Source organism: Cupressus sempervirens, chromosome 7 (genome assembly GCF_028749045.1).
Source record: "Cupressus sempervirens isolate cs-2001-9-10 chromosome 7, ASM2874904v1, whole genome shotgun sequence".
In the NCBI taxonomy this organism is placed as follows: Eukaryota; Viridiplantae; Streptophyta; class Pinopsida; order Cupressales; family Cupressaceae; genus Cupressus; species Cupressus sempervirens.
Window position 1 is genome coordinate 354,716,064 of NC_143124.1, and position 16,378 is coordinate 354,732,441.

The 16,378-nt window shown below is 33.5% G+C and overlaps 1 pseudogene; it reads left to right on the forward strand.

The window, feature by feature from the left end:
• The first annotated feature begins 214 nt into the window (after nt 1–214).
• On the forward strand, nt 215–15,425 carry LOC149546928 (GDT1-like protein 4; annotated as a pseudogene).
• Nucleotides 15,426–16,378: the final 953 nt, after the last annotated feature.

Sequence of the window (16,378 nt, forward strand, 5' to 3'; positions counted from 1 at the left end):
ATCAAATTAAGGAACAGTCATTGATTCATAATACATATGTCCTAATTCCTTACTTCTTTGCTAGTCACTAACCTTAAGAAGGATGATAGATTTACTATGCCAAAGGGGCATGAAATAGACTACAAGCAGGTTCCCTCAAGGCTCTTACCTTCATATATTAGTTGATGATATACTAAAACCATTGTTTTGCTCTTTCCTTTGAATGTGATTTGTGATGGATACTTTACAGTTGGATATAGACTTTATGCAAAAGGGCTTGATTATGGAGAAGCCGGATATAATTAACGGTGCTTTGGAATCCCCTAGACTGGGTGTTCTTGATGGTTTTTTTGCAAGTTTTTCTATGATCATTGTTAGTGAGGTAGTATTCTATTTTTGAACATTTTTCTTTTAAATTGAATTCAGTAGGATCATTGCACCATAATTGTGTTAGGAATAAGGTGTCTCAACCTTGTATAATTCCTATTCTTATTATTTGTTTTGTAAAATGTATTTCTTGCAAATAATGTTGATGTGTCAACATCTTGAATTGTGTGTAAGGAGATCATGGCTAAAACGGTTATGACGGATTCCTATGACACATAAGAGCTATGTTAGGAAGATTCAATGACAGGTGAAGACATGTGGTAACTAAGATGTTTGAGTATTGTACACTCTACCCCAATAGTGGGGTTCAAAAAAAAATTTGGGGGTCCTATTTTCTTGGAGAATGGTAAAACCCTAATACGGTTTACCTCTAGGAGTAGCCCTAAAGTGAAGTGCATTTTATAAGCATTTTAGGGTTGCGAAGAGAGATGATGCAAAAAAGTTGTATTGTTGGTAATACGAGTTGCTATTGGAGTCTTCTGTTGTCACTGTTGAGCTTGCACTGCAAGTGTATTGTAACATTTTGTTGAAGATAATACATTGTACAAGTTCTGGAGGGGTGGGGTTGTTTTACCGAAAGGTTTTTCCCCACCGGCAAATCTTTGTGTTATGTGTTTCTTTCTATGTCTATTATCTTTATGCTTGCTTGGCTAAAATATTGTTGCTTACATGATATTGAATCAGTAAGTGCAAAAGATTTTAATAGGATTTGCACCATACTTCTCTTAAGAGATTAGTGTAGGAAGTTGTTTTCGCACCTAAGTTTCCTTACAAATTGCTTCCTGCAGTATGACTTTTAAGACTTCTAGTATGCTGATTACATGTTTTTTTCCCCACAAGATTGGAGATGAGACTTTCATTATTGCTGCACTCATGGCAATGCATCATCCAAAGTCCATTGTCTTGTTCGATGCTCTTAGTGCACTTATTGTTATGCTGTAAGTAAGACAGTTACTCTAGCCTTGTATATTTCTGGCTTTGGTTTTGGAATACAGTGTTCTTAATGGAAGTAATTTTGGTAAAGACATCTTTGTCTCATTCATATGGGGTCGAGCTTGAGCAAATACTGAATTGATTTAATTTGTATGATGCTATGGGTGAAGGTGCTAACAAATGGATTAGGGTGAATAGTTCCAAATTTGATCTCAAGGAAGCACACAAAAAGTGTTGCTATAGGTAGGGAGATGTACATACTATTCCGATGAGATACTATTCGACTTTCTTTTTGCATAGAGCTTTTTAAATATTTTATCATATCAGAATTTCTTAGTGCTCTGAATTACAACCTCACCACGTCTAGAGATCTATGATACTTAGTTTTCTATTATTTGTTTGATTTCATACTCTGTGTTCCTTACTTATTTGATATTTCCTTCAGAAAACTTAAGACACCTATGTCCTGTGGTATTCATCATTTGCCATTTGAATGCAGTGGGTGTTAGAGGATCACAAATATAATCATAGAGGAAACATTTTCCATCAAATGTCAAAACTGAAACCAGAGTTAGAAATTGGTCAGAATGCTTTTGTGACCACTTTTTGACTAATTTATGATCTTAAACAAATTAAGAAGGATAATTTTTGGATTCACATTCTTTCTCAAAATTTAGAAGACCCTATCTAGAATAATTTACATCTTGTGATATATGGAGACTTTATTCCTTTGTATGTGGTGGTCATGGTCAACTAGCTAATACATGGCATTGTATTATGATTGTTAACAAGTGATGTCTCTTTGCAATTTTATATGCTTTTTTTGGCTTGAGTTTACTTTATATTGCCTGGAGGTCAGACTCCAAGAATTCACAAAAAAAAGAGATGCAGGAGGTATGTTAGTGTTTTCTCTCTCTTTACTAGACTATGAAATCTTGATATCAATTGGTTAGAGGATCATTTTAATAGATTTTCTAAGAAATTAAGTTGCCATAGCACTTTGGATTATTTAAAACATTTTTTATCTTAGTTTCTATTGATGTGATTTATATACTCCATATTTTTTGTAACTTAACATCATCTCTGCAATCCAACCTTTTTAAAATATTGTATAATTTCTACATATGTAGTTTATAAGTTTTATTGGCTCATGAGATCATTAGAAATGTTTATGTGCTTTCATGGGTTCTACTGGTTTTCCTTTTGTGACAACTACAGTTTTAATGTGCTTGGTGCAGGCATTTATTTTGACATTTTTGGCCGAGTGGGGAGATCATAGCCAAATAGCCACAATTGCAATAAGTTGTCCCTTGGATTTACTCTTATCATTATGTTTTTTGATGATCTAGATAAAAAATCTTTAGAATTATTTCAAATGTTGCTAGCTATTTACACTTTATAGTAGTTGTAGTGTTGTTGTACTTGCTTGATAAGCTAATGGTTAAATATCAGTTTTCCTCTTTGAAGGCATTTCTAATTCAATTTAAATAATTCTATTGTACTATTAAAACATTTGTAAACATTACATCTTGGAAGCTCATTTTTACTATTAGAGGATCATTTTGTAAACATTATATTTTGGTAATCATGCATGCATTGATATACTTACTTGGTCCTGAGTTTACAACGATATATCATGAAAATATGAATATGAAATCTCTCCAAGATGGATTTATAAAAACAAAATTCAATATGACTTCTCCATTAATTATAAGAAGGGGTAAACTACCAAGCAGAGCTCCACTCAATGACGACATGGTTGGAAGGGGAATCAAAGACGTAAATTGCGACAGTGGCACATACTATATATATAATGGTAATGATGATAATAAAATAAATAAATTATAATCTGCAATATATAATAATAATTAGTAAAAATGATAAATTTGTATTACTATTATATAAATTTCCTACCAAAAACATTGTACAAGATGATGTATATGCGCTCGAAGCTCTATGGGTCTATGGAACACTCCAAGCTATCTAGATTTTTTTATGCACCTTATATGTAAAGAAGTTTTTCCACTAAGTATTCATTTGTCTATATTTTGAGCATTCCACTAGTCTTTCCTAAGTATTCTTTGCTCTCTGTTGTTCCTCATCATATCTAGCTCCATGCATCTGTATTACACACTTGCAAAAGCAACTATATTATCATATTGATTTCTGATTTATTTTTGAATATTGTCATTAGGGGAGGGCACCTCAGAAATATCCCCTCTTTGAGGAACACATCCGAGGAGAGGAGATGGCATTTCCTTGGCATATTGGCCTTCTGAGGATCCCCTCCTCTTAGATATGATGAGATTTAGGGATCATGTATCCCTATGGAACACTGCTATCAAAATTACTTAAATTGGTAAAATTGCAAGGAATTTTAGTAGCTACCAGTAGTATTCCTATAAATATTAAGGTTGGCTATATCTAAGATGAGGAATTATGAGTGTTGGTTATGGGAGAGTCAATAACCTCTACCTATACATTAAAATATGGAGTACTATTTTATGACAATCAATAAGTGATACTATCTAAATTTGACAGTAAAAGTGATCCTCTAACAGTAAAAATGAGCTTCCATAGTTGGAAGCACTGAGAGTGTTAGATCATTTGTCATTTCCTCCTTTATTTATAAATTATTATCTCAATGATAGGTTGCAAACAAGTTAACAAAAATGTTTGTGTTTTGCAGACTTTGTTTTTTAGTCTGATTCTAGTATCTACTCCTTGTTGGAGCATGGGGCTTCGATTCACTCAAGATAATGAAAAAAAACTAGCTCTAGAGTTGAATGAAAATGCACAATTCCTTAAGAGTGATCTCACACAGAAATCACTATGCAGATTTGAATAATTTTCACTATGTAACTAAAGAAATAACAATTGGGTATATTACACAATTGCGCAAGTGAACATGTGTGGTAGTGATTGTGATGATACTACTTGGAAGTGAACGGCTAGCTTCAGAAAATTATCTTTGAACTTTATCATATTAGTAACATTTTAGTTCATATGGTGTTAGCAGTAGCCCTCTGAACTTGTTTAGGAGGTTAGGTCAATCTTATAGCTAAGATAGCTATGAATTTGTAGTATTCAGTTAATAACCATAATATAATTAAAATCAAACTCATTTGATGTGGGAGGGTCTAGGATCGAACCCACCTAAGAATCAAAAAAGCTAAAATCAAACATTTCCATTCTGGTATTAAGTCCTTAATAGTAAACAAGTTTTACCCTTTTAGAAAGATCATATCATAACACCTAATAGCTATGCAAGTAGAATCAATTGCAATCTTCAATAAAAAGAGAAATCTCAAAATAATAAAATTTCAAATTAAAATATACGATTATAAAATTTCATTGAAAAAAGGAACCCAGACTCGCAATGATAACAATGTTTATTAAAAATGTCTCTTTGCATAAAGCAATAGTTTAGACAAGTATAGCAAGCCTCTACACTTGCCTGATCAAAGAAATCTAAAACCATGGAATGCACTCAATACACATAAGAAAACAAAACCCTTCAAATCACTCATTCTCATAAGAAACAGTTACTCGTACAAGCTAAGATACACAATAGCTAATCCATACCTAAACCAAAAATATTTAAATCATCCTCTCTGCACTTCTACATAAACTAGACAGATGTAGCCTATTTCAGAGGAATGAGCCTAGAGGAGTGAGTGGAACCAATACCAAGCCTTACATGCTTCACTAGCTTGTATGAAATAGAAAACTCTGCCAGATAATGTCCTATCATTTCAGGCTGAAATAAAAAAACACAAGAAAAAATCTTATTATTCATTGTTTATTTGTGATCCAAGGAACAGGACTGATGAGACAACATACTGTCCATATGAATAAAGAAGAAAGAAAATATTACCTTGATTTCAACTTGGTTGAAGCTCTTCCCATTTTATACACCAATGATGCTTCCAATCATTTCAGGCATAATAATCATTTACTAGTGTCAGTGCATATCATTAATTGTTTTTGTTTGATTTCCCTTAGCAGATGTGTTTGACGTTATTGTTTTATAATCTTGAAATGTCTTGTCTTGTCTTGTTTTATAATCCTAAAAGTACTTTCCATATAGATCTGCTCTTTACTGTTAACATTATTCTTCAGTTGGTGCACATATTTAGCCTGCATCGATGTCAATATTATAGAATAGTTCTTGTTTTTAAACTATATAGTTTTGAGAGATATGGTAGATAGACTCTTATTAGAACGGAATCAATAACACCAAATCGATCAGCAATCAAATAGAAGGATAATAGTTGAGATTTTAAAATATCTTGAACATTTGATGATATTCCCTACTTGTTTCTGACAATCTAACCATTTTTAGGTACATATTTACTATTTACTCAAAATTGTAGGATTCTATAATTCCATTTTCATTTTATTATTTGCTTTTAATATGGATGATATAGTAATCAAAGGTGATTGAATGGTAGTTTCCTTGTGTTTAAAAAACTAGCAATATTCGAATTGGAAAATTAGGAGCATTGTGGAGGAGGGTTGGTCATGTTGGATATGATTTTGAAATTTACCATACAACATTGTTTAAGAGACATTAACCACATATGATAAAGATGATTGATGATACATCAAGATGGCCAGAGTTGTTCTAAGTGGTTTTGTCTTGCTATGAGTTATACTCTATTACAAGATAGGGTTAGTTCCTATACTCATTTTCTCAAGGCTCTCTATAGTAGTGTTCACTGTGACATGAAGCCCTCTCAACTACTTCACTCCATTGTGAGACAGTTCACTTTCTATAGAGAGATAACTATTTCAAGGCTAAAGAAGGTATTTTTTTTTCAAAAAGACAAAGTGATGTAGGTATATTACGAAGCTCCTAGGAAATGATTTTGTTGAAGGGGCCACCAATCACCAAGTAAATTCCAAACTTTTCTTACTTTGAAAGGTACTTATTGAAGGGTAAATGGATATGCCTAAATTATAAGCAAGGATATAACCAGTTCACTATTACATTGTTGCAGGGTGTCACCATATTGCACTATCCACATCAAAAACTTTGCTACTAATGCATAGATGACAAAGAGTTCTTCAATCATCGACAATCCATCGGAGGAATAATTTGTGCAAGATTTTATCAATTATGAAAGGTAGGGACCAACCTGATCTAGCTCAAAAATAATTTTCAGTATCCCATTTGAGGATATTATAGTGGTATCAAAGTTTCAAGACTTGGTAGCCTACTAGGTTTTATTGCATGCAGAGAAAAGGTGGTCAATGTTTGTAGAAATTTAAAAGAACAATGATAGGGTTAGATCAATCTCATTATCAAGTGAAGAAGAAGCAAAATAGATGTTTTCAGACATGATAAGATTGTTGATTGATAATGATCTCTATTTGAGTTAAATGGCTCATAACACATCTAATGGTAGGACATTGGTGCATAGAGAAGAAAGCAACAAAACTATATACAATAAGGCACATTTTGTTGGTTGATCCTCATTGTCTATGCCCACTTTATACAAGAAGATGAAAATGTACAAGAAAAATTGGTGGAGGAAATGAGCACGCTAAAATATTGCCTAAATATGGGAGCCTTGGGACCAAATTCCTAATCAGCCATCTCTTTCAGGAACTACTTGGGTGTCACCAAACACACAAGGCCTAGACAAAACTAGAACAATCAAGGAGAACAAAATTATGGCTTGTACAAAAAGTTCAAAAATTTGTCAATGCCTCTATAATTAATGTCAAATTCTCCTAGACATTTGTTCCCAAGATGTCCTAGGATGGAGCGGCTGAAGGAGAACCCAGGCATGTATCTCATGACAATGTAGGATTATTTGTTTGTGGCAGTAGTTAGATTTTAGCAAAATGTGAATACCATCTCCTTGCAAGAAAGATTATCAAGAAACAAAGATGCTAAGTGATGTTCTTTGCTAATGCATAGGGTCTACTTTGGGCTTTCTGAGTCTATTGTTTGAAGTAGAGACATCAAATTTGTTAGGAAATTTTGGTCCACAAGGATAAAAGGCTCAAGAAGAGTGTTGCCTATCACACACAGATATATGACCATGCACAGGTGATAAACATGAACTCAGTGCAACTCATAAGAGGATACAAGAATTAGCATCCTTAATCTTGGAGTGTGTCACTTCCCTAAATTTAATATTTCTATTATAAAGCAGGTCATTCTCAACAAATTAGTCACCTTTTGAAGCATATATGGGTCATTTTCCATCAACTCCACTTGACATAGCTTTGGAATAACAGGAAGAGAATGTAGGAGAAGATTTCTAAGGAGTTAGACATTAAAATTTGTTGAGAGGTCTAGACAAATTTAAGACATTAAAATTTGTTGAGACGTCTAAAAAAATTTAACTCCAAGTAAACTACCAACTGTAAAAAAACTCAAAATATGTACTACCAAAGAAATGATCAGCATACTACTTCTTTTGATATGAAAAAATTTCAATAATGTGAGGATAAATTAGTCCCTATCAGATTGATTGAAATTACAATGGAAGTTCTTTTGGTTCAATTCTATGTATTTTTTGCAGAGAAGCTTTCCTATTTGGATTCTTTTGTCAAATTTGATTTTGACTGAATTTTTTGTTATTTTATTTATTGTATTCGCCAGCAAAGTATGTCTTTATGCTCCTCTGAACATTTGGCTTAAATTATTCACTAATATTGTATGATTTATTAATGTTGTGAAATAGTTTATATGTTAGTGCCTTTTTAAGGTTATTATATCTACTTCAATCTCAAGCTACCATGAAGATGCCGGTAAATTGTTTCAGTTGTTACTGCTTGGCAGTAATAGGTAACAAATGCTGAATTATGTTGTAGGCTATGACATATTCCTCTATAGAAGAAACACAAATTTGGCATATTTATTTGTCATTAATGTATAGTGGGAGCTATTATGTTGAAGTATCATGCAGATTACTTTCTTCTTCTTACTACAAGAGTTATTTGTTCTTTATTAAATATGTCAATATTTGAGGATAAGACCTGAAAACTATAGACGAATTTCTATACTGATCGAATGGTACAAATTGCAAATAACTAAAAGAAAAGGGGGTAAAATTAGCACACAAGCACCTTTAGTCATCTAGTAGTAGGAGGAAAGGATGTATAATCCATTACATTTACAATTTCACCCTCTTTCTTGGGTCATATATTATATTCATGGGTCAATGGGTTTGACTCAAAAAATGTACAGTTGAATTGTGATAGCAATATCACAATTTGACTTGCTGTGGAAAATATCTTAGGCTTGTCTATTGATGAGCTCAAGGGGCTTTCTAATGAATGGTTCATAAGGCACAACACTTGTTGTAGGTTTTGCAAATGGGATTCCAAGTAGAGTGGTTTAAACCATGGAGGAAACTCTATAGTTAAGCCTTCTTGAGCTAGAGTATACTGGAATGGTTGAGCCGTTGAGCAAGTCGTGGTGCTTCATCTTTGTGAGCACTCCCTCGATGCAATGAGTGTAAAGTGTTCATTCATTCTCATGAGAAATGAGTCTGTGTGAACTACTATGCGTGAATCATGGTTCAATGAGTTTGACTTAAAAACTAGACTGTTGAATCTTGATAGCAATATCAGAATTTGACTTGATGTGGAAAATATCTCCTACTTATCAATGATTTATTTGAATAATAAATACACCTTCAAAGTTCAGAGTTCAGATAATTCTGCTTTTCAACATTTTGTGGTTTTGGCCTGATATAAGACAATTGTTGAAAATAGTAAGGTTTGTATATCTCCAATTATTTATTATAAAACCATTTCCCAATTGAGGATTGGCTTGTCATTTTGATGGTGCCCTTATCACTGATTTTAATTTGAAAAGTCATTTTTGAGATCATTGTTCTTAAGTCTGGAAGTTTTTCTTTGATGATAATTATGCCTTTAGTGTGCACAACTATCTCTATTTTGTAACTTGTAATTTTGTTTAGATATGAAGCAATAATTGCATATGGTTATTATTTTTAGTTTCAGTGGTTTATCATAAACTAAGTATCAGTTAAAGCTTGACTTGTTATTACTATAATTACTTTTTTGTTATTAATTTATTATATTTCGTTTGTTTGGAAGTGGCTATAATGTTCCCAACAATATCACTATTGAGAGGAAAACATCAAGCGGCTAGTTTCAGGAGGAATTGGGAAAATAGGGGTAGCTCAAGAGATTTTACTGTCAACCACTTGGAGAGCTTTTAAATAGTATCTAGACCAAGGCTCAAAATTTATCCTCAAAAGCTTAAAAAGATTTAATGGTGGTTTTGCATTGGTTGCTAATTTTCCACATGCAATTTATGTTCATGCTTAATGCTATATTTGTATTGACAAGATTTAAATGCCTGATGTAGAGGTAGGGATGAGAAGTTCAGTTAACAATCTTAAAAGGGGATTAGATTTCTTAAAGTTTGGGCAATAGATTTGAATGTGGTGTCTATTTTTTAGGGGATTGAATTTTATGTTTTATTGTTTTGAATTTTGAGGTTGCATCCTAAATTTAGTGTTTGATGCCTCTGAATTTGTGGACGTGTTTTGAAAGTGGTCGTTTCTTTCATTGAACATTTTCAACATGGATTATATTTTCTGGTGCATTTTTTTCTTCTTTTGTTCTTAGAGGTTAAATTTGTAGGTATCATTTGGAAGTAGTGTTTGAGTTGTTCGACTTTGGGATTGGATGTGATAATTTGTTTGAATTTGTGTGGATTGAAGGCTTTGTTCATTCATACTAGAAATACTAGTTGGTTCATTCGCTTTCTTAGTTGTGTTAGCATTCCTTGCCTTGTTTTGAAGCCTTTCAGTTAGCCACCTATTAAGATGTCCTCCTCTTGTTCTTGGGACGTTCTCTAAGTTTGAATTCTGATTGATGCTTATGGTGCTACTACATGATCATGAATTTGGCACCTTTATTCCTCAAAAATTTGAAACTTCATTCTAGTCAATTTTTCATGTTAGTTAAATCATCTAATTTTCATCAAAATATAACTGAAGTAATTGTTAGAAACTTCTTTTTTATAAGCTAGGTGCCACTTGTAGTAGCACAAAATTAGGACCGAGATTCCTCAGCCAAGCATTATTTGACCCCATTCCGATGACATGGGTCCCTAGATCAAAGAGTAGCTTCAAATTACTACTCAGATTCCTTAGCCTAATCTCATTGGTATTACTAGTCTCATTCAAATGATATGAATCTACTACTTATGAGCTAAGCTCAAGACCAAAGGGTAGCTTCACATTACGACCACATTCCTCAGCCTAATCTCTTAGGCATTGATCCGAGGGGATATTTTTGTCAAAAATTCAAGTATCTCCAAAACTCCAACAATCAGCATCAGATTAAACTCCTTTAAATTCTAAATCCAAAGCAATTTGAATGGACAAAAATGGAGTCCATATGCAAAAGTTATGGTCAATCAAAGGTTGGTCAAACTGAGAATAGAGGTCATCAAAAAAGGTGAAAAAATAATCATCTCCAAAGTGGTCAACAATGGATTTCAAAATAAAGAGCTCGTCGAGAGCTTTTCGACAGTGTTTGTTTCATCAAAAACGGAGCCCGTACTGGGAAGTTATGCCATTTTAAAGTTCAGAGTAAGAGATGAATATTGATGGTGTCATTATGATGTCAGTAAAGTGACAAGGCAGCTTCAAGTTATCAACATTTGACAAGTGGCATCTCAAAGGAAGGTTTGTTTTTCCAAAAAAATGAGCTCATGGTCGGATTTGAACTCTTGACCCATTGCCTCCAAAAGTAATTATATAACCACTTGACCAAGCATTGATTTCAAATTAATGGGCGGCAACTTTCTTTTAAACATTGGCTAGTGCCAATTTTAAACAAAGGAGGCCGCCGGCAGGGTTGGAACCCTTGACCGGTGGTTGCCCCAAAATAATGTTTTCCATTGCACTATTTCAGCACTTAAAAATTATGGTGCACAAGTTTTTATTTAACCTTTGACCATAAACCCGCTAACCTTAGCAAATTAAGGTTATTTGTTATTTTCTTACCCCAAAATTGACATGAGCCAAATCTGTTAAAAATGGCTAAAGGTTAATTCGAAGGGAGGAATTAATTGAAGGGTCTAATATCATATCATTTTGTTATAGCTTTATTTTGGCTAATTTCATGTATAAAAAGGGGGTTTAGGAGACTCTTGGAGGCATTCGAAGAAAAGGGAGAGAATGTCCAAGTGCTAAGAGTAAGGGAGATTTTTGAAGTGCTCATTCCTATACTTTGAAACAGTGTGATGCTATTGTACTTCAAAGGAGTGACTTTGTAAACATTTGTACCTAATTTTTTGAGATAATCAAATCGGTCCCCCTATTGGAGTAGGACCCGGAGACGTAGTCCATGCGGACGAACTCTGTGAAGAACCTCCTTATAGCAATATCGTGAGAATGCTCGAAATAACAGAATACAAAGTGATAGCAGAACTCAGAATGAATCTACTGATCGCAGGCCACTTCGAGGGGGTAACCTCCTTTGAGCAAGCTCAATACAATAAATTCGTCCGTGCCCATCAAGGGCCTCAACCTATTCTTATATACTGGGTACGATCTAGAAAAGTAATACTACCTATGCATGTGGGATAATAAAATATACTCACGGGACGACTTACAAAGCATATGCGTCCAACAACACTACTCTAACAAAATAAACAGAAGGAACACACAGGTTCCTAACAAACTCCGAGATCAAATTGTTTGCATCTTCTTTCTCTCAATTTCTCTGTTATCAGCTTATTTTTTTTGTTCTCTTATTTCATTTACATTAATTTGATTCATTAAAAGTTTTAAATTAATTCTATGTAATCAATTAGCATTCCTCTGTAATAGTCCTAGATCCTAATCAGATCAGGCATGGTAGCTTTGTTCATTCTAGCCAGTATTATTCCTCAATTTCAAATGCACATAAGGGCTCTATTCATCCTTAACTTCTATGTGTTAGGGGCATGGTGCTTTATTTTCATCTTCCTACAACTTTTTTTTAACTTTTGCTATCTCTAGTCCCTTGTGGACATTAATATAATTTTCTTTTCTTGCTATACACAAGGTCTAGTTTGACTGTTTTCTTTTGAGATTTTATCCTGAAGTTCATTTGGTAATGCTAAATTGTATTGATCTTTAAGCTTCCTTTGGAACTCAATGATTTCTTTTTTGAGGGTGATTTCTATTTACTTGTTCTACCCGCAATTTCTATTGTCTTCTTTCTCATGGGACATGACAATATTGTAGGCATAATCTTCTTGGTTAATTGGAATGTGCCTTGTGATCCATGCCATGGAGGATCGAATTTAATTCCTTTGTATGATGATAACTTATAAAGTGGCTATAAACCCCAGATGTAATTCCTTCAAACAAAGAGTAGCACAAGAAATTTATTAAGTTTTGCCATAATCTGTACAATATTTATTAATTATTGTGCATTATAGTATTTCACATTTATTATCTTGAACATGGATGATCTAATGAGGGTATTGAAACCTGTGGATGATAAATGACTGAGTGCTTCATGGGAGCACACATAAGGAGACTACAACTTGACCAAGCATCACTCAAGAGCTCGTCGAGAGCTTTTTGACAGTGTTTGTTTCATCAAAAACAGAGCTCGTACATGGAAGTTATGCCATTTTAAAGTTCAGAGTAAGAGATGAATATTGATGGTGTTATTATGATGTCAGCAAAGTGACAAGGCAGCTTCAAGTTATCAACATTTGACAAGTGACATCTCAAAGGAAGGTTTGTTTTTCCAAAAAAATGAGCTCATGGTCGGATTTGAACTCTTGACCCATTGCCTCCAAAAGTAATTATATAACCAATTGACCAAGCATTGATTTCAAAACTAATGGGCGGCAACTTTCTTTTAAACATTGGCTAGTGCCAATTTTAAACAAAGGAGGCCGCCGGCGGGGTTGGAACCCCCGATCGACGGTTGTCCCAAAATAATATTTGTCATTGCCCTATTTTAGCACTTAAAAATTATGATGCACAAGTTTTTATTTAACCTTTGACCATAAACCCACCAACCTTAGCAAATTAAGGTTATTTTTTATTTTCTTACCCCAAAATTGACATGAGCCAAATCTGTTAAAAATGGCTAAAGGTTAATTCAAAGGGAGGAATTAATTGAAGGGTCTAATATTATATCATTTTGTTATAGCCTTATTTTGGCTAATTTCATGTATAAAAAGGGGGTTTACGAGACTCTTGGAGGCATTCAAAGAAAAAGGAGAGAACGTCCAAGTGCTGAGAGTAAGGGAGATTTTTGAAGTGCTCATTCATGTACTTTGAAACAGTGTGATGTTGTTGTACTTCAAAGGAGTGACTTTGTAAACATTTTTACCTAATTTTTGGAGATAATCAAATCGGTCCCCCTATTGGAGTAGGACCCGGAGACGTAGTCCATGCAGACGAACTTCGAGATCAAATTGTTTGCATCTTCTTTCTCTCAATTTCTCTGTTATCATCTTATTTTTGTTGTTCTCTTATTTCGTTTATGTTAATTTGATTCATTAAAAGTTTTAAATTAATTCTATGTAATCAATTAGCATTCCCCTGTAATAGTCCTAGATCCTAATCAAATCAGGCATGGTAGCTTTGTTCATTCTAGCCAGTATTATTCCTCAATTTCAAATGCACATAGGGGCTCTATCCATCCTTAACTTCTATGTGTTAGGGCCATGGTGCTTTATTTTCATCTTCCTACAACTTTTTTTTAACTTTTGCTATCTCTAGTCCCTTGTGGACATTAATATAATTTTCTTTTCTTGCTATACACAAGGTCTAGTTTGACTGTTTTCTTTTGAGATTTTATCCTGAAGTTCATTTGGTAATGCTAAACTGTATTGATCTTTAAGCTTCCATTGGAACTCAATGATTTCTTTTTTGAGGGTGATTTCTATTTACTTGTTCTACCCGCAGTTTCCATTGTCTTCTTTCTCATGGGACATGACAATATTGTAGGCATAATCTTCTTGGTTAATTGGAATGTGCCTTGTGATCCATGCCATGGAGGATCGAATTTAATTCCTTTGTATGATGATAACTTATAAAACAGCTATAAACACCAGATGTAATTCCTTCAAACAAAGAGTAGCACAAGAAATTTATTATGTTTTGCCATAATCTGTACAATATTTATTAATTATTGTGCATTATAGTCTTTCACATTTATTATCTTGAACGTGGATGATCTAATGAGGGTATTGAAACCTGTGGATGAGAAATCATTGAGTGCTTCATGGGAACACACATAAGGAGACTACAAGTTGATTATTTGCCATTGTCTAAGCACGCATGTTGTTGATTAGCTATGTTGTGGCAAATGATGGGGAAAGAAATTCAAACTAGTTTCCTAACGAGGTTGAGTGATTTATTGAAGTTTCTTTGACATTGATGTTCTGCAAAATAGTGCCAAGTCACTTGGATGTTTGAATTGATCTCTCTGTTGAAGCATAATTTCTTAAGGACTTGTTTTTGAAGGGTGTAGATGACTCATACTTTTTAGTTCATTATGACGTATGTCAATGGAGGAAGTGCTAATTTTTTGTCAACTCTTTTCAGATGTTTTATCTTTTCCCCCTAATTGTGGCATGAAGTTAGATAAATTACATGCAGTTGTAGTACTGGATATTGATGTTGTTGGCACATTTACAATGAGTCAAGCAGCATTGAAGTATTTGAGGGAAGGTGGAATTGGAAAGCCTTCGTCAAAGGCTGGTGTTATTTTAAACTTAAGTGCTACAATACAGTACCTCAGCTTTCTGGTATCAAATTCATGTCTATGCTGCAAAGATTCATTTTTAATCATTATATTCTTCTTGGATTAAGATTTGAATTAACTATTTAATAAATTTAAATGTTTCAGCATAAACATCAGAGTCATTTTACTTACATAATAATTTAAACAAGCTATCTAGCAAAGTTTTGTTTTGTTTACATGCAGTTGTTGATAGTCTTACAAGATCTATGGCTTTAGAGTGGGGGACAAATTATGGAATACGTGTAAATGGTATTGCATCTGGTCCAATTGAAGGTATTCCTGGAATGGACATACTTTCACCCAAGGAATTCCTAGGTGATCTTCGGAAAAGCCAACCTCTTTATAAAGAAGGAGAAAAATAGGATGTTGCTATGGCGATCATCTATTTGGCATCTCACACTGGTTAGTATCTCTTGAACCTATCTAATAATCAATATTCAAATCTCAGAGATGGAAGTTATTTAAAGAAAAATATTGTTTGGAGGGTTTATTTGTTTTTAAAAAAAATTTCCATAGACTTGGAGGTATTTTTTAAAAAAAATTAACAATTTTTGAAAATTCCATGGTATAGAACTTTGAAAATAAGAAAAGTATATTAGTCATACAAGAATGCTAATAGTGAAGGTTCTCTCTAACAAAGGTTCAGTCCTACAATTGTTTATGTCCCTCTTAAAAGGTGTATACCTGATTGCTATAACTTTACATGAATTTCTGTATCATTCAAATTATCAGCTTGAAACATTATATATTCTTGTTTTATGTATTTGCTCTTTTTTTCTTTTAACTTGTATTGCAAAATTCTTCAATTTCTAAAAATTAATGGAGACATATCTCATACCAAAGATGTGTCTTTCTTCAAAACATGTCTCAGAAGGTGCAAGATGGCTCTCCCTGTACCAGTGCCTTTTTCCTTAGTCTGGAACTCATTAAAATCCTTCTATCCTAATCAATTTTCATTTAAATTTTGGCATGAATAAGGTCTTTACATTAAAACTTAATAAGTGTACATAAACATTCAAATCAGCATTTTCATCCACGCTCAGAGTGGTAATTAATCTACCAGATGAATTCTCACAAATAAGGGGCATTGACATGTTATTATATTTCTTTGAAGTGTTCATAGTTGTAAACATTAAACATTTGGTTTTCTTTATTTTCTTTACAGATTTCAGGAAATTGTGCCATTGAATGCTGGGAACATATTGGGTGTAGAAGACAATGGTCCCGCTACAAAATGGTTAGCCCTTATTTTCCATACATTGAACAAAAATACAAGTTTTTCACCATATAGCTTGGATGGACCAAAAGATTCATC